Source organism: Pan paniscus, chromosome 5 (assembly GCF_029289425.2).
Source record: "Pan paniscus chromosome 5, NHGRI_mPanPan1-v2.0_pri, whole genome shotgun sequence".
Lineage (NCBI taxonomy): Eukaryota > Metazoa > Chordata > Mammalia > Primates > Hominidae > Pan > Pan paniscus.
In genome coordinates this window covers 32375450-32398158 of record NC_073254.2, presented here as the reverse complement: position 1 = coordinate 32398158, position 22709 = coordinate 32375450, and the positions used below count along the sequence as shown (strand labels likewise).

The following is a 22709-nucleotide window of genomic DNA, read 5'->3' as shown; positions in this document are numbered from 1 at the left end:
GAGGCAGGAGGATCATTTAAGCCCAGAAGTTCAGAGATGCAGTAAGTCATGATCACACCACAGCACTCCAGCCTGGGTGACAGAGCGAGACCCCATCTCACAAAATAAATAATTAAAAAGATATTCCATGCAAACAAAAACAAAAAGTGACCGCGAGTAGCTGTACTTACATGAAATAAAACACTTTAATTCAAAAACGATAAAACAAGACAAAGAAAGTGATTATATAATGATAAAAGGATCAATTTAGCAAGAGGATATAACAATTACAAATACATATGCACCCAACAGTGGAGTATGAAGATACATAAACCAAGTACTAGAGCTAAAGAGAGATAGGCGGCTGGGTGCGGTGGCTCATGCTTGTAATCCCAGCACTTTGTGAGGCCAAGGCGGGCGTATCACCTGAGGTTGAGAGTTCGAGACCAGCCTGACCAACATGGAGAAACCCCGTCTCTACTAGAAATACAAAATTAGCTGGGCGTGGTGGCGCATGCCTGTAATTCTAGCTACTCGAGAGGCTGAGGCATGAGAATCACTTGAACCTGGGAGGCAGAGGTTGTGGTGAGCTGAGATCATGCCATTGCACTCCAGCCTGGGCAACAAGAGTGAAACGCCATCTCAAAAAAAAAAAAAAAAAGAGAAGTAGGCTGACTCCAATACAAGTAGTTGGGGATCTCAATGTCCCACTCTCGGCACTGGACACATCATCTAGACAGAAAATAAAAAAAGAAAAACTGGGCCAGGCATGGTGGCTCACGCCTGTAATCCCAGCACTTTGGGAGGCTGAGGCAGGAGGATCACGAGGTCAGGAGATCGAGACCATCCTGGCTAACACGGTGAAACCCTGTCTCTACTAAAAATACAAAAAAAAGAAAGAAAAACTGGACTTCTAACCAAATGGACCTAACAGCTATTTACACAACATTTCCTCTAAGAGCTGCAGAATACACATTATTTTTGTCTTTTACCTAGTTCTTAGTAAGTGTGCAATATTTTCATCAGCACATGGAACATACTCCAGCACAGACCACGTTAGGCCACAAGTCTCTACAAACTTAAAAGAATTCAAATCATATCAAATACCTTTTCTGCCAATAATGGAATAAAGCTAGAAATCAATAATGAGGAACTTTTGAAATTGTACAAATACAAGGAAGTTAAGTAACATGTTTCTGGTCAGGTGCGGTGGCTCACACCTGTAATCCCAGGACTTTGGGAAGCCAAGGTGGGTGGATTATCTGAGGTCAGGAGGTCAGGACCAGCCTGGCCAACATGGTGAAACCCCATCTCTACTAAAAAAATACAAAAATTAGCTGGGCGTGGTGGCAGGTGCCTATAATCCCAGCAAGGAAGGCTCCCAGCGAGGGAGGCTGAGACAGGAGAATTGCTTGAACCTGGGAGGCAGAGGTTGCAGTGAGCCAAAATCACTCCATTGCACTCTAGCCTGGGCAACAAGAGTGAAACTCCATCTCAAAAAATAAAATAAAATAAAATAAAATAAAATAAAATAAAATAATGATGCATCTCAAGGAACTAGAAAAGCAAGAACATTCACAGAGAAAGCCCTGCTGAAAATGAGTTCATGATTTTAAAAATTACAAATCAACAAAGTAAACAGAAGAATCAGCAAATACAAAAACAGCAAAATTAGATTACTAAGATTTAAGATACACAACTCTTAGATAGGAACTACCAAATAACTATCTTTTAAATAATTAGAAATTTTAAAAGACTTGAAAAGGAAATAAAATAATATAAAAAAGAAGAGGAATATTGGGAAAAGACCCAAGAATCTGAAGAAATGAAAGCTAAATTTATGCAAATTAAAAACTCAATGAATCCGGGCATGGTGGCTCCTGCCTGTAATCCCAGCACTTTGGAAGGCCAAAGTCGGAGGATCACTAGAGCCCAGGAGTTTGAGACCAGCCTGGGCAACATGGGAAGACTCCATCTCTACAAATAATTTAAAAAATAGCTGGGCATAATGGTAAGTGTCTGTGGTTGGGAGGCTGAGGCAGGAGGATTGCCTGAGCCCAGTAGGTTGAAGCTGCAGTGAGCTATGATTACACCTGCACTCCAACCTGGGCAACAGAACCAGACTCTGTCTCAAACAAACGCACTCTCAATAAATGTGTTAACAGCAGAAAAGACATTGAGGAAGAAAGACAGGTAAAGGTGGAAGAGATTTTTTTAAAAAGTATTGCACAGAGAGATGAAGAAAAGAGATAAATATGGAAGAGCAACAGAGATGAAGGACAGAATGAGAAGACCAAATATAAATCAATATGAGTATCAAAGGAAAACAAGCATGCAAGAATGGGGAAGGCAAAGGGAGAAGATTCAATTGCTGAACATTTTTCACAACTGATGAAGGACATGAGTTCTCAGATTCAGGAGGTACAATAAGTCTCTTGACAGATACATTCAAAAGTCTATAATTAGACATGTTACATGTCTAATTATAGACATGTATAGGCAGAACACCAAAGATAAATAAAATATCTTAAAAGCATTCAGATAAAATAGATATTAGTTACAAATTAATGACAATTGCTAGGCATGGTGGCTAAATGCCTATGTAATCCCAGCACTTTGGGAGGGTGAGGTGGGCAGACCAGTTGAGGTCAGGAGTTCGAGACCAGCCTGGCCAAAATGGTGAAAACCCATCTGTACTAAAAAATAATAATAATAAGGGCTGGGCGTGGTGGCTCACGCCTGTAATCCCAGCACTTTGGGAGGCCGAGGCGGGCAGATCACAAGGTCAGGAGATCGAGACCCTCCTGGCTAACACGGTGAAACCCCGTCTCTACTAAAAGTACAAAAAATTAGCCAGGCATGGTGGCAGGTGCCTGTAGTCCCAGCTACTCGGGAGGCTGAGGCAGGAGAATAGCGTGAACCCAGGAGGCGGAGCTTGTAGTGAGCAGAGATCGTGACACTGCACTCCAGCCTGGGCAACAGAGCAAGACTCCGTCTCAAAATAATAATAATAATTATTATTTATTATTATTATTAATAATAATTATTATTAATAAATAGGCCAGGCACGGTGGCTCACACTTGTAATCCCAGCACTTTGGGAGGCCAAGGCGGGCAGATCACGAGGTCAGGTGATCGAGACCACGGTGAAACCCTCTCTCTACTAAAAATACAAAAAATTAGCCCGGCGTGGCGGGCGCCTGTCATCCCAGCTACTTGGAGAGGCTGAGGCAGGAGAACGGTGTGAACATGGGAGGTGGATCTTGCAGTGAGCTGAGATTGCGCCACTGCACTCCAGCCTGGGTGACAGAGTGAGACTCCGTCTCAAAAAAAATAAAAAATAAAAAATTAATAAAGAAATGAGGCCAGACACAGTGGCTCATGCCTGTAATCCCAGCACTTTGGGAGGTCGAGTTGGGTGGATCACCTGAGGCCAGGAGTTCGAGACCAGCCTGGCCAATATGGTGAACCCCATCTCTACTAAAAATACAAAAATTAGCCAGGCATGGTGGTGTGCACCTGTAACCCCAGCTACTTGGAAGACTGAGGCAGAAGAATCACTTGAACCTGGGAGGCAGAAGTTGCAGTGAGCCAAGATCGTGCCACTGCGCTCCAGCCTGGGTGACAGAGCAAAACTCCATCTCAAAAAAAAAAAAAAAAAAGACAAAAATGAAAAAAAATTGACAATCAGATTGACAGCAGACTGTTCAAACATACCAATAGAAATCAAAAGATAAAGGAACAGCTTCAAAATTGTGAGAGAAAATGCCAACCTATACTTCAGTTTCTACTAGTCGACAATTCATGAAAAGGTCAAATAATAGTTTAGGCAAAGACTGAAGGAATTTATCATTTATAGGTGATCCTATTAAAATAACTAAGGAACCAGGTGCAGTGGCTTATGCTTGTAATCCCAGCACTTTGGGAAGCTGAGCTTGGAGGATCACTTGAGGCCAGGTGTTTGAGGCTGCAGCGAGCTGTGATTGTGCCATCACACTCCAGCCTGGGCAATAAGGTGAGACTCCCTAAAAAATAAATAAATACAAATAAATAAATGAAAGAACTATTTAATGAAGCACTTTAAGAAGAAGGAAATTAATCACTTCTTGGCCTTTTGGCTAGGATCAAGTGTAGTATCTGTTCTGATCAGTTTAATGTGTGGAAGGAAAAGAAAGAAATCCAGAAGGAAGAAGAATCAAGAAAGAGTAGTGAGCAAAGGAATTGGTCAATATGTGGGTAAATCAAAACAAGCATCAACAAAATAACAAAACAAAACGTGATAGTGTGAAAACAAAGTACTAAAATATGGTCAATGGTAAGAGGAGTCATTGGCGTGAAAAGCATTCTTAAGCTCTTGTATTGTACAGTAGTCTCCCTTTATCCGTGGGAGGTATGTTCCAAGCCCCCCAGAGGATGCCTGAAACCACAAATAGTATTAAATCCTATATACACAGTATGTCAGCCAATCTAACAGAGACAGCTACTAAGTGACTAACAGGTACTGCATGAGGGAGGGGAAGTAGGTGTGGGAAGTTGCAGTGTTGTAGCTGTGCAGTGAGGGAAAAGGCTGGATCCCATTCCACGTTCAATTAGAAGGTGTTCACTTATTTTTGTACATTTATTCACTGTACTAAGCAGATACTCTGAACCAGACCTCAGGGGCTCAATGCTCTGGAGAATAAACCTCTGGGCTCCTATGAAGATGAAGAGAGAGGTACACATCTACTAATCCCCAGTTCTCCTCTCCCACCCTGGCTGCCTAAGGTAGGAGAGAAGAACTGGGAATCAGTAGGTGTGTACCCAGACTCCGAGCCCATCTCCTCGTTTTCAGCCATGGGCCTCTCTCCAGCTTCCCATTGTACCAAGAGCCTCGAGGTTCTCTTTACATCTCAAATACCTTCTCCTGGTTCTTAGTCTGTAATGTTCTCTGCCCTGCTAAATTAGTTTCTCTCTTTTCTATTTGCTTTCCCTCCCAAAAAAATTTTGTCAGCCAGGCACTGTGACTCACGCCTGTAATACCAGCACTTTGGGAGGCTGAGAGTGGGCAGATTACAAGTTCAAGAGATCAAGATCAGCCTGGCTAACATGGTGAAAACTGTCTCTACTAAAAATACAAAAAACTAGCTCGATGTGGTGTCGTGCACGCCTGTAAGTCCTAGCTACTCGGAAGGCTAAGGCAAGAGAATCACTTAGAACCTGATGTGTCCATAATTTGCTGTTTCTTGATCTCACTGACTTGAAAAATGAAGCTGCGGATGGTGACTGTTAAGCTATTACAGGTAGCATATTTACAGTTTTATCCTTCTGGTGGGTTCACGGCCTTGCTGACTCAACAATAAAACTACAAACCCTTGCATTCAATAATATAACTCACAAAGGCAGCAGCAACAAGTTTTAATGTAAAGAACAAAAAAAACCAAAGCCCTCACAATGCGGAAAGCAACCCAACCAGTTTACCGCTGCTGACTCCGGCAGCCTGCTTTTATTCCCTTATCTGGCCCCCACCCGCATCCTGCTGATTGGTCCATTTTACAGAGAACTGATTGGTCTGTTTTACAGATAGTTGATTGGTCCATTTTGACAGGGTGCTGATTGGTGTGTTTACAATCCCTGAGCTAGACACAAACGTTCTCCAAGTCCCCACAGAGCACTGATTGGTGCATTTACAAACCTTGAGCTAGATACAGAGTGCTGATTGGTGCATTTACAAACCCTGAGCTAGACACAGAGTACTGATTGGTGTATTTGCAATCCCTTAGCTAGACATAAAGGTCTTCCATTTCCAAGTCTCCACTAAACTCAGGACCTCAACTGGCTTCACCAAGTGGATCTCGTACTGGAGCTACAGGTGGACCTGCTTGCTAGTCTCCCGCAGTGCGCCGGCACTCCTCAGCCCTTGGGTGGTCCACGGGACCAGGCGCCGCGCAGCAGGGGGCGGCGCTTGTCGGGGAGGTTCGGGCCGCGCAGGAGCCGGGGGTGGTGGCGGCGGGGGGAGGCTCGGGTATGGCAGGCTGCAGGTCTAGAGGCCTGCCCCGCCGGTAGGCAGCTGAGGCCCGGGGAGAATTCAAGCGCAGCCCTGGCGGACCGGCACTGCTTGGGGACCTGGCGCACCCTCCGCAGCTGCTGGCCCGAGTGCTAAGCCTCTTACTGCCCAGGGCCTGTGGCGTGGGGCGGCCGCTCCGAGTGCGGAGCCCGCCGAGCCCACGCCCACCCGGAACTCGCGCTGGCCCCCGAGCGCCGCGCACAGCCCCAATTCCCCGCGGCGCCTCTCCCTCCACACCTCCTTGCAAGCAGAGGGAGCTGACTCTGGCCTTGGCCAGCCCAGAGGGGGGGCCCCATAGTGCAGTGGCAAGCTGAAGGAGCTCCTCAAGCGTGGCCAGAGTGGGCGCCGAGGCCAACGAGGCGCCAAGAGTGAGGGCTGCCAGCAGGCTGTCACTTCTCACTGGGAGGCTGAGGTTGTAAAGAGCCGAGATCGTACTACTGCACTCCAGCCTGGTCGACAGAGACTCCGTATCACCAAAAAAAAAAAGGCCGGGCGCGCTGGCTCACGCCTGTAATCCCAGCACTTTGGGAGGCCAAGGCGGGCGGATCACGAGGTCTGGAGATTGAGACCATCCCGGCTAACACAGTGAAACCCCGTTTCTACTAAAAATACAAAAATTAGCCGGGCGTGGTGGCGGGCGCCTGTAGTCCCAACTACTCAGGAAGCTGAGGCAGGAGAATCGCTTGAACCCGGGAGGCAGAGCTGCAGTGAGCCGAGATGGCACCACTGCACTCTAGCCTGGGCGACAGAGCAAGACTGTCTCAAAAAAAAAAAAAACAAAAAACTAGTCCGCTGTTGTCATCTTTTCCTTCCTTTTTACCTATTGGTTTAATACCTTTATTTACTTGCTATCACATACATGGTTTTGGAGGAGAAAGGATACAAAAGTGTGTGATTAATATGCCATGTTTCATCATAAGCCGGTAACCCAACTCTATGCCACACCTCCCACTCAAACCCTAGGAACACTTGAAAGCTCACTGCAAATAATTTGAAGCATTGTCATATGGAAGAGGATTTGAATCCTATGTGACTTCAAGTGCATAGATCAATGAATGAAAGCTCTGGTGGGAAAAACTAAAATTAACTTTCACAGCATAAATTTGGAAACAATCAGAGTGGTTCCAGAAGGTCAGAGATCATAGGAACTCTAGTAACCTTTTCTTCTCACTTATTTTGTTCAAGTAATCCCCTTCAGCTATTTTTGGGCCTAGGTAAAAATGCGAGTGTTAATTGACTTTTTTTTACATAGGACTATCAGTGTCTCCTGGTCAATTAAGCTCAGGATCAAAGGCCAGTATAAAGGCTCTCCCTTGAAGTACATGTAAAATTTGAGCAGAGCTAATTGGAATTAAGTGGGCATTTAGATATCCAGTTTATCTTGCTTAGGGGCATGGGAGGCAGTATATTTAATGACTTTTGGGTAAGAAAGAACTCGATTCAAAACCCAGCTCTAGTCCCGGGCACGGAGACTCACGCCTGTAATCCCAGCACTTTGGGAGGCCGAGGCGGGCGGATCACAAAGTCAGGAGATTGAGACCATCCTGGCCAACACGGTGAAACCCCGTTTCTACTAAAAATACAAAAAAAAAAAAAATAGCCGGGCGTGGTAGCGGGCGCCTGTAGTCCCAGCTACTCACGAGGCTGAGGCAGGAGAATGGCGTGAATCCGGGAGGCAGAGCTTGCAGTGAGCTGAGATCGGGCCCCTGCACTCCAGCCTGGGCAACAGAGTGCGACTCCGTCTCAAAAAAAAAAAAAATCCCTAGCTCTAATACTTGACACCTAGGTGAACTTGGGCAAGTTAATCTTTTTAACAAATGTATTTTAATTTTTAAATTTTTATTTTTTGTAGAGATGAGATGGTCTCACTATCTTGCCCAGGCCGGTCTTGAACTCCTGGCCTCACACAACGCTCCCACCTTCACCTCCCAAAGTGCTGGGATTACAAGCGTGAGCCACTGCACCTGGCCTATTTAACCTTTCTAAGCCGTAATTTCCTTATCTGTAAAATGGGAGGAAAAAAATGAAAACAAAAAAAAAAAAAATGGGAGCAATAGTACATACTATTTTATAGGATGATTGTGAAAATTGAATGAGATGCTACATATAAGGTGTCTGATATTGAACCTGGTGTATTACAAAATTTCAGTGTCTGTCAGTTCTCTTTTGTCCTTTCTGCATCTGTGTCATCCTAGTGCTGTCAATGAAAGAGAAATAGGAGAAGTACTTTATTAATATTATTGTTTTTTGAGATGGAGCACTCTGTCGCCCAGGCTGGAGTGCAATGGTGCGATCTCGGCTCACTACAACTTCTGCCTCCCGGGTTCAAGTGATTCTTCTTTCCCAGCCTCCTGAGTAGCTGGGACTACAGGTGCACGCCACCACCCTCAGCTAATTTTTATATTTTTAGTAGAGGCGGGGTTTCATCCTGTTGGCCAGGCTGGTCTCTGACTCCTGACCTCGTTCCACCCACCTTAGCCTCCCAAAGTGCTGAGATTATAGGCATGAGCCACCGCGCCCGGCCAGAGATGTACTTTAATAAACAATATTAAGTTTTTTAAAAACTACTCGATGAAAATAATGTAATACCACCCCCAAAATAGTATAAAACACACTGGAATTTGAGTCAGGAGATGTCCATTCTGTCACTTAGTCACAAAATTGTGACTTTGAGTATTTAACCTAAGCTCTCTGAGCCTCGGTTGCCTTTTTTCTTTTTTTTTTTTGAGACGGAGTCTCGCTCTGTCGCCCAGAGTGGAGTGCAGTGGCGCGATCTCAGCTCACTGCAGCCTCCACCTCCCAGGTTCAAGCAATTCTCCTGCCTCAGCCTCCCGAGTAGCTGGGATTACAGGTTCCCACCACCACATCCCACTAATTTTTGTATTTAGTAGAGAAGGGGTTTCACCATGTTGGCCAGGCTGGTCTCAAACTCCTGACATCAGGTGATCTACCCACCTCAGCCTCCCAAAGTACCGGGATTACAGGCATGAGCCACCGCCACCTGCCTTTCCGCCGCCTGCCCAACCCTTAGTTGCCTTTAATGAAACAGGAGTAACTCAATGAAAATTTATTAAGTGAATGAATGAATAATAAAATAAAATAAAAGATTCCCACCTGGACAAAGCGTCACAAAGAACACGTTCTTTTGTCTAAAGTAGAAATACCTAAAACAATGCAAATAGTATGAGAAATCAGCTTTTTAGCCAAGGGAGCGCTTGCTGATAAAGTCTGCCTAAGGTTCAAGTCCATCCAGGCCAAGTCCCCAGAGCACGCCCCCAGGGCTCAGCCAGGAGCAGCAAGCAGCCTAATGCAAGCTGTTCCCATGGCGCCCTCCCTCCTGCCGACTCCCACTCAGACACAGCTGTTACCAGCCAGGACTGCTCTCCACCCGTCAGGAAGCACAGATCTGCATTTCCGGAGCTATAAGGCCCAAGTCCAATGGGCGCTCAGAGGGGAAGCAGAAGGAATAATTCACCCATTACTTGTGGGACTGGCCTAAGAGAACATTATAGTTCCTTTCAACCTGTGAAGTCTGTGATTTCTTTGGTCTCTAACTCCAACTCTGTACCAACCTTTTAGGAAACAAAGGACATTCTGTGCAGGAAAACTTGTTTTCTTTATTTACAGCATCTAGCAGAGTCCTCTGCAGACAGTTGGCATCTGTTATAATATTTTCAGCTTGGAAGAGCTGCTGCTTAATCAACTTTAAAGGAAAAGATGTACTTCTCGATAATTTGAGCCTGGAACGAAATATTCAGTTCTTAAAATAAAAGAGGTAATTACTGGAACCTGCTTAGGCTACAGTTCACTTCTCTGCCTCCTGCTCAGCCTGCCCCTCTTCTTTGTTCGTCATTTGCTTTGATTATTATTATTATTTTTTTAATTAAAGGTGAGGTCTCACTGTGTTGCCCAGGCTGGTCTTGAACTCCTGCGCCCAAGTGATCCTCTCACGTCAGCCTCCCAAAGTGCTAGGATTTCTAGTGTGATCATCATGCCCAGCTGTAATATTCTTTGCTTTGTTATTTCACATGGAGTAGTATTTTAGTATTCTGATGTCATCATAACAATGCATGACTTTTTGTTGAGTCAAGTCAAGAAATATTGCTGACTTACAAATATCAACAACCATTCCAGCAGGTGAGTCTTCCCAATCATTGCTCATGAATGACTTTCAGTGAATGCATCTTTAGTCTCTAGGACATAACCCTTAAGGGCACCAGTTTAGCTCAGCACTCCTACCTCATTTTGGAATAAAATAGGTTGAAGATATTGGCAGCCAAACATGGCCTACCTAGCCGTATTCACTTAAAAGAGAGTGAACTCTTCTCTCCAAATAAATTAGGCTGGGGTTTAACAATAAACACATCCATGCAAGCAATCTAAAAAAAACTTACTATGTAATTTATCTACTTTGGGGATATATAAATAGATTAGTCTGTTTCCTCTGTAAGTATCCCCAAACCTTGAAAAACTGGGAAGTTTATATATGCTGATGATTCTCCATAAGAATCAAACAGCATTTAGGTCTCTTGGAAGTTTTTGGTTTTTTCTGAACCTCAATGGCAAGAATTTAAAAACAAACAAACAAACAAACAAACAAAAAACCCTTTTTTTAAAGAGACGATGCATCACTATGTTGCCCAGGCCGGAGTACAGTGACTATTATAGGAGTGATCACAGCGCACTACAGCCTCAAATTCCTGGGCTCAAGGAATCCTCCTGCCTTAGTCTCTCAAGTAGCTGGGATTACAGGTGCCCGCCACCACTTCTGGCTGCTGCAAAATATTTTTGCATCTGACACAGGTTGAAGATATGCTCTTCAGATGGGCTTGTTTGGTGGATTAGATTATGATTTTCAACTTGGAGCACGAACAGGATGATAAAAATGAGCTAAAAGGCTAGGCGCGGTGGCTCACGTCTGTAATCCCAGCACGCTGGGAAGCCGAGGCAGGCGGATCACCTGACGTTGGGAGTTTGCGACCAGCCTGACCAGCCCGACCAACATAGAGAAACCCCCTCTCTACTAAAAATACAAAATTAGCCGGGCGTGGTGGCGCATGCCTGTAATCCCAGCTACTCGGGAGGCTGAGGCAGGAGAATCACTTGAACCCAGGAGGTGGTAGTGAGCCGAGACCGCACCATTGCACTCCAGCCTGGGCAACAAGAGCGAAACTCTGTCTCAATAAATAAATAAATAAATAAGGCTAAAAAATGGGTAAGAGTAAACAAGACACATGAACATCCTCTTGCCCTCCACCTTATCTTCCCTTTGAGAAATGGATACAGAACTCCACACCAGATTTTGGTTATATGGAAGGGACTCTAACTGGATGTTACCACTATTGGGGTAAGAAAGAAACAGAAAAAAAGACAGACAGAAGATGTGGGAAAGAAAGTGACTTTCAGGGAGTTTTAGCCAAAACCAAGTCGGAGGACCAGTGCAACTGAGTACATAAGCAAAATACTGGGAGTTTGTTAAAAGACAGATTTGTAAGTTCAACTCTAGAGAATCTGTAGGTCTAGAGTGTAGCCTGAGAACCTATGCTTTAAGTATTTCTCATCTAGGCCAAGTGCAGCGGCTCACACCTGTAATCCTAATACTTTGAGAGGCTGAGGTGGATGGATTACTTGAAGCCAGGAGTTTGAGACCAGCCTTGGCAACACAGTGAAACCTTGTCTCTACTAAAAATTAAAAAAAAAAAAAAGCTGGGTGTGGTGGCACACACCTGTAGTCCCTGCTACTCAGGAGGCTGAGGCAGGAGGATCACTTGAGCCCAAGAGGTCAAGGCTGCAGAGAGCTGTGATGGCACTGCTGTATTCCAGCCTGGGCAATAGAGCAACACCCTGTCTCGAATCAATCAATCAATCAATCAATCAATTATTCCTATCTAATGCAGATGCCACACTGGTGGACAACTATGGAAAGGTAGAAGTTAAACAAATCGGGACCTAATTTTTAGTTCTGGCCTTGAAAAGAAGGCCTGAGACGGCCAGACGTGGTGGCTCACGCCTGTAATCCCAGCACTTTGGGAGGCCAAGGCAGGCAGATCACCTGAGGTCAGGAGTTCAAGACCAGCCTGGCCAACATGGTGAAACCCATCTCTACTAAAAATACAAAAATTAGCTGGGTGTGGTGGCACATGCCTGTAATCCCAGCTACTCGGGAGGCTAAGGCGGGAGGATCCTTTGAACCTGGGAGGTGGAGGTTGCAGTGAGCGAAGATCACGCCAGTGCTCTCCAGCCTGGGTGACAGAGCAAGATTCTGTAAAAAAAAAAAAAAAAAAAAAAAAAAAAAAGCCCCAGGATGTGTAAAGCTGGTTAGGGTACATTCCTCTTTAGTGCTCCTTATCTTCTTTCCCCCTGCTTGCAAGCAGCTAAATTCTTTTGTGTTCATTGCCTTGGGGGAAGAAGCAGCCAGGGTGAAAAGGAAATAAATGCCCAGTAATTTCCAAAAACTTAAGCTCTTTAGAGAAATAGATACACAGGAAAAATGTTTGAGAGCTGGACAGTGGGGATGCTTAGGAAGGTGGGTCTCCCTTCAGTCATCCTTAGGAAAAAAAATGCCTAGGCAGAGAGAAAAATGTACAGAAGGGAAGAGGAAACCCAGAGGACACAGGTGCCCTTGTTTCCTCTAGAGGGACTGTGTGCCTTTCCCTGGAAGAAGAGCCCTGGAGAGATAGTTTGTAGGATTAAATGGCAGAACAGACCCTGCTTCACTCCCCAAGAACTCCAGTGGAGCAGTAAGAACCTAGAGAGGTATAGGGCACACCACCCTGAATGTGCCTGATCTCATCTGATCTTGGAGGCTAAGCAGGGCTGGGCCTGGTAAGTGCTTGGATGGGAGATCTCCTGGGAATACCGGGTGCTGTAGACTTAAAAAAAAAAAAATCCGGAGAGAGTTGGCTACACTGTGCAAGAAGGGTTTGAAGGCTTAGCATGGAACAGAAACAATAGGATGATGCTTGCGCCTGAGTAGAATAGGGAAGAATAGAAAGCACCTGGATTGAAGGGGCCACATGGACAGGAATGAGAGGGGCTCGGTAATAATTTGCACAGAGGACAGCAAAGAACGGAAGCTCCCCCCGCCCCCCAGCCCCCGCCCCACCCACCACACACATACATAGCACTATGTGAGCTCTGGGAACAATTCTAGGAAAAGGGACAGGGACAGTGAACCCTGACTTGACTGAGGTTATATTCTGCCACCTCTTAAAAACAATGGGGGGTTGTAGGCCAGGTGCCGTGGCTCATGCCTGTAATCCCAACACTTTGGGAGGCTGAGGCAGGAGGATCACTTGAGCCCAGGAGTTAGAGACCAGCCTGGTCATGTACCAAGACCCCATCTCTACAAAAAATAAAATTAGCTGGGCGTGGTGGTGTGTGCTTGTGGTCCCAGCTACTTAGGAGGCTGAGGTGGGAAGATCCCTTAAGCCCAGGAGTTCAAGGCTGCAGCGAGCTCTGATTGTACCACTGCACTCCAGCCTGGGCAACAGAGCGAGACCCTGTCTTTAAAAAACTAAATAGGCAGGGTGCAGTGGCTCATGCCTGTAATCCCAGCACTTTGGGAGGCCGAGGCAGGTGGAGCACTTGAGACAGGAGCTTGAGAACAGCCTGGCCAACATGACGAAAACCCATCTCTACTAAAAATACAAAAATTGGCCGGGTGCAATGATGCACGCCCATGGTCCCAGCTACTTGGGAAGCTGAGGCAGGAGAATCGCTTGAAACTGGGCAGTGGAGGTTGCAGTGAGCCAAGACTGCACCACTGCACTCCAGCCTGGATGACAGAGCAAGACACTATCTCAATAAATAAATAAATAGCATTCTCTGCTAAAGAATCACTAAATTGTACTCACGTTCTTTAAATTGAAAGTCCTGACTCCAAGCCCACCAAGTTGAGGAGGGGAAACCATGACAGCTAATCTGAAGCTTTTAATCTGCAAATCGTTTAAAATCCTAAGCAACAAATATTTCCAAAAGGAAATTTATCTGCATATGTATTTACTCAAAATACTTATAAGTACGAACACTTCTGGTGGGGCACAGTGGCTCATGCCTGTAATCCCAGCATTTTGGGAGCCCAAGGCGGGTGGATCACCTGAGGTCAGGTGTTGGAGACCATCCTGGCAACATGGTGAAACCCCATCTCTACTAAAAGTACAAAAATTAGCCGAGCATGGTGGTGGGCGCCTGTAATCCCAGCTACTCAGGAGGCTGAGGCAGGAGAATCGCTTGAACCCGGGAGGTGGAGGTTGCAGTGAGCTGAGATCGTACCATTGCACTCCAGCCTGGGTGACAAGAGCGAGACTCCATCTCAAAAAAAAAAAAAAAGAGTATGACCACTTCCACTTGTCCCTAAATGGCAGGACACATCCCATTATCATGTTACCATCTGCAGAATACATGGTCTTCTATATCTGTTGAATGCTATTCCCGAAAGTCTGTCATTCTGTATGTATGTATTTATTAGAGACAGGATCTCACTCTGTCACCCAGGCAGGAGTACAGTGGCATGATCATAGCTCACTGCAGCCTCAAACTCCTGGGTTCAAGTGATTCTCCCTCCTCAGCTGCCTGAGTAGCTAGTATGACAGGTGCATGCCAACACACCCGGCTATTTAAAAACTGTTTTTGGAGAGATGGGGGTCTTGCACCATTGCAGTCTGGTCTAAAACTCCTGGCCTCATGTAATCTTCCCACCTCAGCCTTCTAAAGTGCCTGTTTTTTTGTGGGTTTTTTTTTTTTTTTTTTTTTTGAGACAGAGTCTCACTCTGTCGCCAGGCTGGAGTGCAGTGGTGTGATCTTGGCTCATGGCAACCTCCGCCTCTCGGGTTCAAGCGATTCTCCTGCCTCAGCCTCCCAAGTAGCTGGGACTACAGGCACGTGCCACCACGCCCAGCTAATTTTTGTATTTTTAGTAGAGACGGGGTTTCACCATGTTGGCCAGGATAGTCTTGATCTCTTGACCTCGTGATCCACCCGCCTCAGCCTCCCAAAGTTCTGGGATTACAGGCGTGAGCCACCGCGTCCGGCCGAAGGTCTGTTTTTAAAGTGCACTTCCTTCTCCCTTCAGGTCACCTTCCTATTTTGGCATAATCCCCCAGAGAAAGCACCATCTTGATCTGAGTCCATAAAAGTGATTTTTCTGAGGCCAGGCGCGGTGGCTCACGCCTGTAATCCCAGCACTTTGGGAGGCCGATGCGGGTGGATCACTAGGTCAGGAGATCGAGACCATCCTGGCTAACACGGTGAAACCCCGTCTCTACTAAAAATACAAAAAATTAGCCGGGCGTGGTGGCGGGCACCTGTAGTTCCAACTACTCGGGAGGCTGAGGCAGGAGAATGGCGTGAACCCGGGAGGCGGAGTTTGCAGTGAGCTGAGATCGCGCCACTGCACTCTAGCCTGGGCGACAGAGCGAGACTCTGTCTCAAAAAAAAAAAAAAAAGTGATTTTTCTGTTTACCTCTGATACTGCAAATAGTACATGGTCTCAGGTAAATTGTGTTTAAAAGCAAAAGGGAGATTTCAAGTGTTCTAGCAATAAAAGATTGTTTTAACAAGTTTCATTTTAAAGTATTTTTTTTCAAACACAGAAAACATTTGCATAACATAAAAGTTGTTGAGGGAAATAAGGCATTGTGAAACCTCCTATAAATGTCCATTCATCCTTTCAATAAATATTCATTCAATTTGTGCCTGGCCTTATGGATACAAAATGTGAGGAAAACATGAAGTGACAATGACGAGGGTCTTTTCTTTTCCATGTATTATTTATTAGTCCTTCATTATTTATGACGCCAGTAAGTGACACTCTGGGTTTCGGTAACACCATTTCTGCAAGGTATCACTCATCCTTCGTTCATTTTTTTACAGCTTTTGAATTTAGGTCAACAAGGAGCCAATCTGGACCCAAAAGACTGCCTTATAGAGGGAAAATACACCAAGGGTGAGTTCAGGTTGGCCGTGAACCTGGCAGAATTTTTGATGGTATTTTCAGACATGTCTAGCAGTGACTATTTGCCAGAATTTAAAATTTGCCCTCCCTGCTTGCTCGTCTCAGCCTCCTTCTCTTCTGTCTGACATCACTCCTTAAACATTTCCTCTTTTCTTTTTCTATATTCCTTCCATATATAGGAAGTTTTCAGTGGAAAATTGCTGGAGAAATTGAAACAAGTGATCTGACCTGTTTTGTTTGGATCTCATGTAAAACTAACCACTGCACTTTTCTTGTTCTTTTCTTTAACTTGAAATTAGGATATCCCAACTTCTACTAAAAAATATAAAAATTAGCCGGGTTTGGTGGCAGGTGCCTGTAGTCCCAGCTACTTGGGAGGCTGAGGCAGGAGAATCACTTGAACTATGGAGGCGGAGGTTGCAGTGAGCGGAGATCTCACCGCTGCACTCTAGCCTGGGCAACAGAGCAAGACACGATCTCAAAAAATAATAATAATAATAATAAAGAAGAAAGAAAGAAAGAAAGAAATTAAGGCAGAAAGCTTCTCAGAACTGTCGCATTTTTTCCCCTCCATCTCAGTTTTAGATTTTCTTTTTTTTTTTTGAGACAGAGTTTTGCTCTTTTTGCCCAGGTTGGAGTGCAATTGGTGCGATCTCAGCTTACCACAACCTCCGCCTCCTGGGTTCAAGGAATTCTCCTGCCTCAACCTCCCAAGTAGCTGCGATTACAGGCATATGCCACCACACCCGGCTAATTTGATATTTTTAGCAGAGACGAGGTTTCTCCATGTTGGTCTGGCTGGTCTCGAACTCCCGACCTCAGTTTTGGATACTTTTCAAAGGACCCTGTTCTAAAGTTAGTGGTGTAGGGAAAAAGTCAGTTCCTCTTTGTTTGTAAACCAAAACCAAACCTTGAGAGGAGACTCTGCCGGTACAGGAGGAGGCATAGTTGTAAAGGCTGGGACCTTATGATGAGGAGTCAAAGAGGCAGAGCTATAGTGGACAAGAGCGAAGAGAGAAAAATGGCATTTCCTTCCCAATTGTCTACTACTCCTGGTGCCCCTTTGTGGATTTGCCTCCTCACTGCACAGCAGCAGACCACTACTTTGCAGAGTAACTGCTGGCCAACATGGATATCCAGTATGAGAGAGACAAGTGATTAAACTCAAGCATCAGCAAGGATGAAGCTAAAATCAATCCTGGGTCTCAGCACTTTGGCTGGAAGGGATGGGCCTAAAAGCAGGTGCTTCTTGTAGGAAGTGCTTATGAGTCACTGCTGACTCATTGAAGGGGCAAGATTTTATGACCAAACAAGTGAAAAAGAAAATGTAACTGTTACTAATGGAAAGCATTTAAGTTATGGCTTGGGTTTAACTGTGGCTAGTTGATGCTCTTTCTTGCTTGGTTGTGGCCTTCTTGGAGGCCTATGGTCTGCTTTGATGCTTTTATTCTACACATTGTATGGGTACATAGTGGAAGCTACACCTTCATGGGGAGAAGGGGAGAGTTTTCTGTAGTTGGGGGTGGTTGTTTAAGTAGGTTTTGCTCAACGTCTGCAAAGTTGCCTTCAATTTGTTTGGTGATACTGCCTTTTTAATACTAAATGTAGAATGATATAACCTCACTCATCTTTGCTTTGGAGAATATTTGAAGAGTTCTTTTTATTGGGTTTTTTTTTTTTTTTTTTTTTTTTTTTTGGTTTTAAAGAAGCCTGCTTTTGGTAGCTCATGATATCCTACTGTCATTATAATGGATCCAAACAAGGTAAGCTACATTGAGGCCACTGGCCATGGATTATAGATATTGGCTTAAAATCATCTTAACTAACCATTATGTTTGTGTAATTGCTCTGTTAAATCAACTCTGCTACCTGTGATGATACAGAATAAGGATGTGCTAAATCCAGATTTTCATTTCAGCTAGTAGCCTAGCTTCCTTTGGAAATAGAAGCTAATGAAAATAACAATTAAAAAATGGTTCATTTCATTTCTGCTCACTTTGTGGTAAAAGTGAAAGTTACTGAATGGTAAAAGGAAAAAAAAATCTACATGATCAATAAGCTGCTGGCTCATCAGTTCTTACTTAAATTGTTGGTTGTTGTAGATTAGTAAGGAACAGAAATTCCTAAGCCTGCTCTTTACAGGAACTTCAGTTACCTCATTATCTGCCCTTGATGTTTAACTGTTCACATGAGCAAACATGCTTCTATTTGGCCTACACAAGCGGTGATGTATGTAAGTCTTTTAAATATGATTTTTCACCTTTTGTATTGCACAGCTTTTTAGGCCTTCTCTATTGCAGGAGTTAAGAACAATAGGCATGTTGTGATGACTTCTTCTGGAAACTTTTAGACTAACATATCCATTATTGTTATCAAATTGAACTTTTCCAGAAGTAATGTTTGGAGAAAATACTGTGTCCAATTATTGTCTTAGCTTCATAGCAGCTATTTAAGAGGTCAAGCTATGGCCGGGCACGGTGGCTCACGCCTGTAATCGCAGCACTCTGGGAGGCCAAGGCAGGCGATCACGAGGTCAGGAGATCGAGACCATCCTGGCTAACACAGTGAAACCCCGTCTCTACTAAAAAAAAAAAAAAAAAAAAAAAAAAAAAATTAGCCAGGCATAGTGGCGGGCACCAGTAGTCCCAGCTACTCGGGAGGCTGAGGCAGGAGAATGGCGTGAACCCGGGAGGCGGAGCTTGCAGTGAGCCGAGATCGTGCCACTGCACTCCAGCACTCCAGCCTGGACGACAGAGGCAGACACCGTCTGAAAAAAAAAAAAAAAAAGAGGTCAAGCTACTAGAGGTAGGTAATCTAATTGTTTTTATGATTTGTCAAGTAGAAAGCTGCTACCATTCCTGCCTTTACAGTTTAGAAAAATTACAGTTTATTCCAAGTTGCCTGAATTCTCATCTGGCATTCCAGATATATTAGATGCTAATCCAAGCCTAAGAATATTCCCTCCTAGAGTGCCTGCTTGCTTTTCTACCTTAAAAATGATTTTGTGACTACAACGGAATGAGAAAAGTCATCGCAATTCTAAGAAAGTAGCCTGATATTTCTTTTAGGAATTTATCTCTGCTCATAGCTTCTTGGATTAGGGTTTACTTTACATCCATGTTTTTTTTCATGAATTAGTTCTAAAATAAAATTTTTATTTTTCTTTTGCAACCAACCAAACAACCAGCAGTGACTAAAAGAAAATTTGTATAAGAAAAGGATACATGGGAATTAGCAAGGGGTTCTTGAAATATCTATGCTTAAGTATATTTCATAACTAATGCTCAGTTTTAGACCCTTAACATTTCAGATGTTAATAACTTCTGCTAGATTACCTTTTTCCTTTGGAAAAAAAAAGTTAATGAAAGAATAATTAAAAAATGGTTCATTCCATTTCTGCTCACTTTGTGGTAAAGGAGAAAGGTACAGAATGATAAAGAAGAGGGAAAAAAATCTACATGTTGTATAAGCTGTTGGTTCATCAATTCTTAAATTGTTGATTGTTGTAGATTAGTAAGGAACAGAAGTTCCTAAGCCTGCTCTTTATGGGAACTTCAGGTACCTCATTATCTTGCCTTCAAAGTTAATCTAACTTCAGATTAATAACTTCTGGTGGCATGGTTAAGTTTTGAAACAATGCTCCTAGAATGTAATACAGTTCACCTGGTGATCTTGTTAAAATGTAGATTCTGATTGTGTTGGCTTGGGATGGGCAGAGCTGCTTTATTCTAATAAGCTCCCGGGGGCTGCAGCTGGTGCTTGCTGGTCAGAGTAGCAGCAAGAGGCCAAAAGTCACTGTTTGTTTAAACTGGGTAGTTCATGCTTGTCTGATGGTGGTGGGGTGATATGTATGTGAGGGTTGTTTGCATGTTAACTGGTTTGCATGCTTTTGAAAAGGAATGCCTTAATAAGTTAGGGTCTGATAAACTTGAGCATTCTCTACAAATGCTTTTAAAAAATAAAGAAGCTTAGTATTAGCAAACTAAGGTTTGCTAATGTTATAGTTTTACAGACTGCAACCTTAATAAGTCCAGTTTTGTAATGTAACTGATGAATTATGTTAATAAATGAAACTAAACCAATTGATTTCTTTTTTTTTCTTTTTTCTATTTTTTTGGGATGGAGTCTCGCTCTGTCGCCCAGGCTGGAGTGCAGTGGCACGATCTCCGCTCACTGAAAGCTCTGCCTCCCAGGTTCATGCCATTCTCCTGCCTCAGCCTCCCGAGTAGCTGGGATTACAGGCGCCCGCCACCGCGCCCGGCTATTTTTTTTTTTTGTATTTTTAGTAGAGACGGTGGTTTCACCATGTTAGCCAGGATGGTCTTGATCTCCTGACCTCGTGATCCGCCTGCCTCGGCCTCCCAAAGTGCTGAGATTACAGGCATGAGCCACCGTGCCTGCTCCTGATTTCTTGTATGAGATAGATTCAACAGCATGTGTTTAGAATTTACGTGTAGGTTTTTTTTTTTTTTTTTTTTTTTGAGACAGAGTCTGGTTCAGTTGCCCAGGCTGGAGTGCCGTAGCATGATCTCGGCTCACTGCAACCTCTGCCTCCCAAGTTCAAGCGATTCTTCTGTCTCAGCCTCCCAAGTAGCTGGGATTACAGGCATGTGCCACCACACTCGGCTAATTTTTAAATTTTTTTAGTAGAGACGGGGTTTCGCCATGTTGGCCAGGCTGGTCTCAAACTCCTGACCTCGGGTGATCCGCACATCTTGGCCTCCCAAACTGCTGGATTACTGGTGTGAGCCACTGTGTCTGGCTTGAGTGTAGCATTTTTAAGGTGAATTATCAGTGTTAAGTGCTAATGATTAATAGATTATAAAATAGTAAACTTTAGTATAACTCAATAAAATGGTAAAGTGTAGCATAATATGTAGACAGAGATTGTTTTACAGTTTTGTATACTGACATACTAAATGCCAAGACTAGAAACCAACACATAAATATCTCAATAAATATTTGTGTTTTAATGAATTAATCTCAGTTAATTCATTAACTGTCTTAAATGTTAGGATGGGATTGCCTTCCTAAATTTGGTTATTATTTCATCCAATAAAACTGAGTTTCCATTCAAGATTGAATTTAAAATATGCCTTAAACTATAATGTAATGTACATAAACACATATATACCAAAGTCTAGTACACATTGATACATGTAGTCAGGAAGAGGAAATATATGGCATGTTGGAATCAAGTGATATATGTAGTTAATCAAAATTTGCTCATATTAGTTAATTTAGTCTTAAATATTACTTTATTCCCAATAGAGAGAGAACACAGTAAGTTAATGAGAATATAATGATTTACATCCTTAAATATCTTTCCATTGTGTGGCCCTTCTTTCCCTAAAATACAAGCAAACAGGCAATAAATAAATAAATAATAAATAAACCCAAGAGCTTCATTTTCTTTCTTTTTTTCTTTAGAGATGGGGTCTCACTCTGTTACCTAGGCTGGACTGCAGTGGTGAGATCATAGCTTGCTGCAGCCTTAGACTCCTGGGCTCAAGTGATCCTCCTGCCTCAGCCTCCCTAGTAGCTGGGACTACAGGTGCACACCACTAAGCTCAACTAATTTTTTCATTTCTTTGTAGAGAAGGGGTCTCGTTATGTTGCCCAGGCTGGTTTCAATCTCCTGGCCTCAAGTGATCCTCCTGCCTTGGCTTCCCAAAGTGCTGAGATTACAGGTGTGAGCCACATGCCTGACCAGGAATACACTTTAAAATAATAAAGTATGGTAGCAACAGGAAATGGCAAGGAGTGCCTGTTAAAAAAAAAAAAAAGGTATAGTAAATACATAAACCAGAAACAGTCACTTATCATTATGAAGTATTCTGTACTGTACATAATTGTACATACTCCATTTTTACACAAATGGCAACACAGTAGGTTTGTTTATACCAGCATCACTACAAACACGTGAGTAATGTGTTGCAATAAGACCTTAGGACAAAGACAGTATCACCAGGCAATACGAATTTTTCAGCTCTTTATGGGACCACCATTGTATATTGGGCCCATTGTTGATTGAAACATTGTTATGCTGTGCATGAGTGTGATAATTTGTTTTAATAGACATCACAGCAGATACCTCATTTTGTTTTGTTAGGGTGGAATAACTACATAAAACTTCGTAACTTCTTGTACTTGTCATCTTTAAACATTCTTTGGGCCAGAATTGTATTAGTACCTTCTGAAGAACGTATGATGGCTCTTTTTCAATCTAGGTTGGGTTTAGACTAAATTGTATTTCACTTTTAATTAGTGGATACTCCTTATCTATTAGAGATGGGTCAGCAGCCTATTTGATAATTTATAATTGGCAGCTGGTTACATATATATATATACACATATATATATACTTGTTGTTTTAATTTTTTAATTTTTTTGTTATGGAGTCTCACTCTGGCCCAGGCTGGAGTGCAGTGGCATGATCTCAGTTCACTGCAACCTCCGCCTCCATGGTTCAAGCGATTCTCCTGCCTTAGCTTCCCGAGTGGCTGGGACTACAGGTGAGCACCACCACACCCAGCTAATTTTTTTTTTTTTTTTAAGTGGAGACAGGTTTCACCATGTTGGCCAGGCTGGTCTCGAACTCCTGACCTCCGGTGATCCACCCGCCTTGGCCTCCCAGAGTGCTGGGATTACAGGTGTGAGCCACTATGCTCGGCCACTTTCTACTATATTATATGGGGAAAAAATAAAGAAGTTTCTTGGCAGAGGAGGACT

The 22709-nt window shown here is 43.7% G+C and overlaps 2 pseudogenes; both read left to right on the top strand.

Moving 5' to 3' along the window:
- Window positions 1–4077: 4077 nt before the first annotated feature.
- On the top strand, window positions 4078–4234 carry LOC112440316 (U2 spliceosomal RNA; annotated as a pseudogene).
- An 8544-nt stretch (window positions 4235–12778) lies between these two features.
- On the top strand, window positions 12779–12896 carry LOC112440300 (5S ribosomal RNA; annotated as a pseudogene).
- The last annotated feature ends 9813 nt before the right edge of the window (window positions 12897–22709 follow it).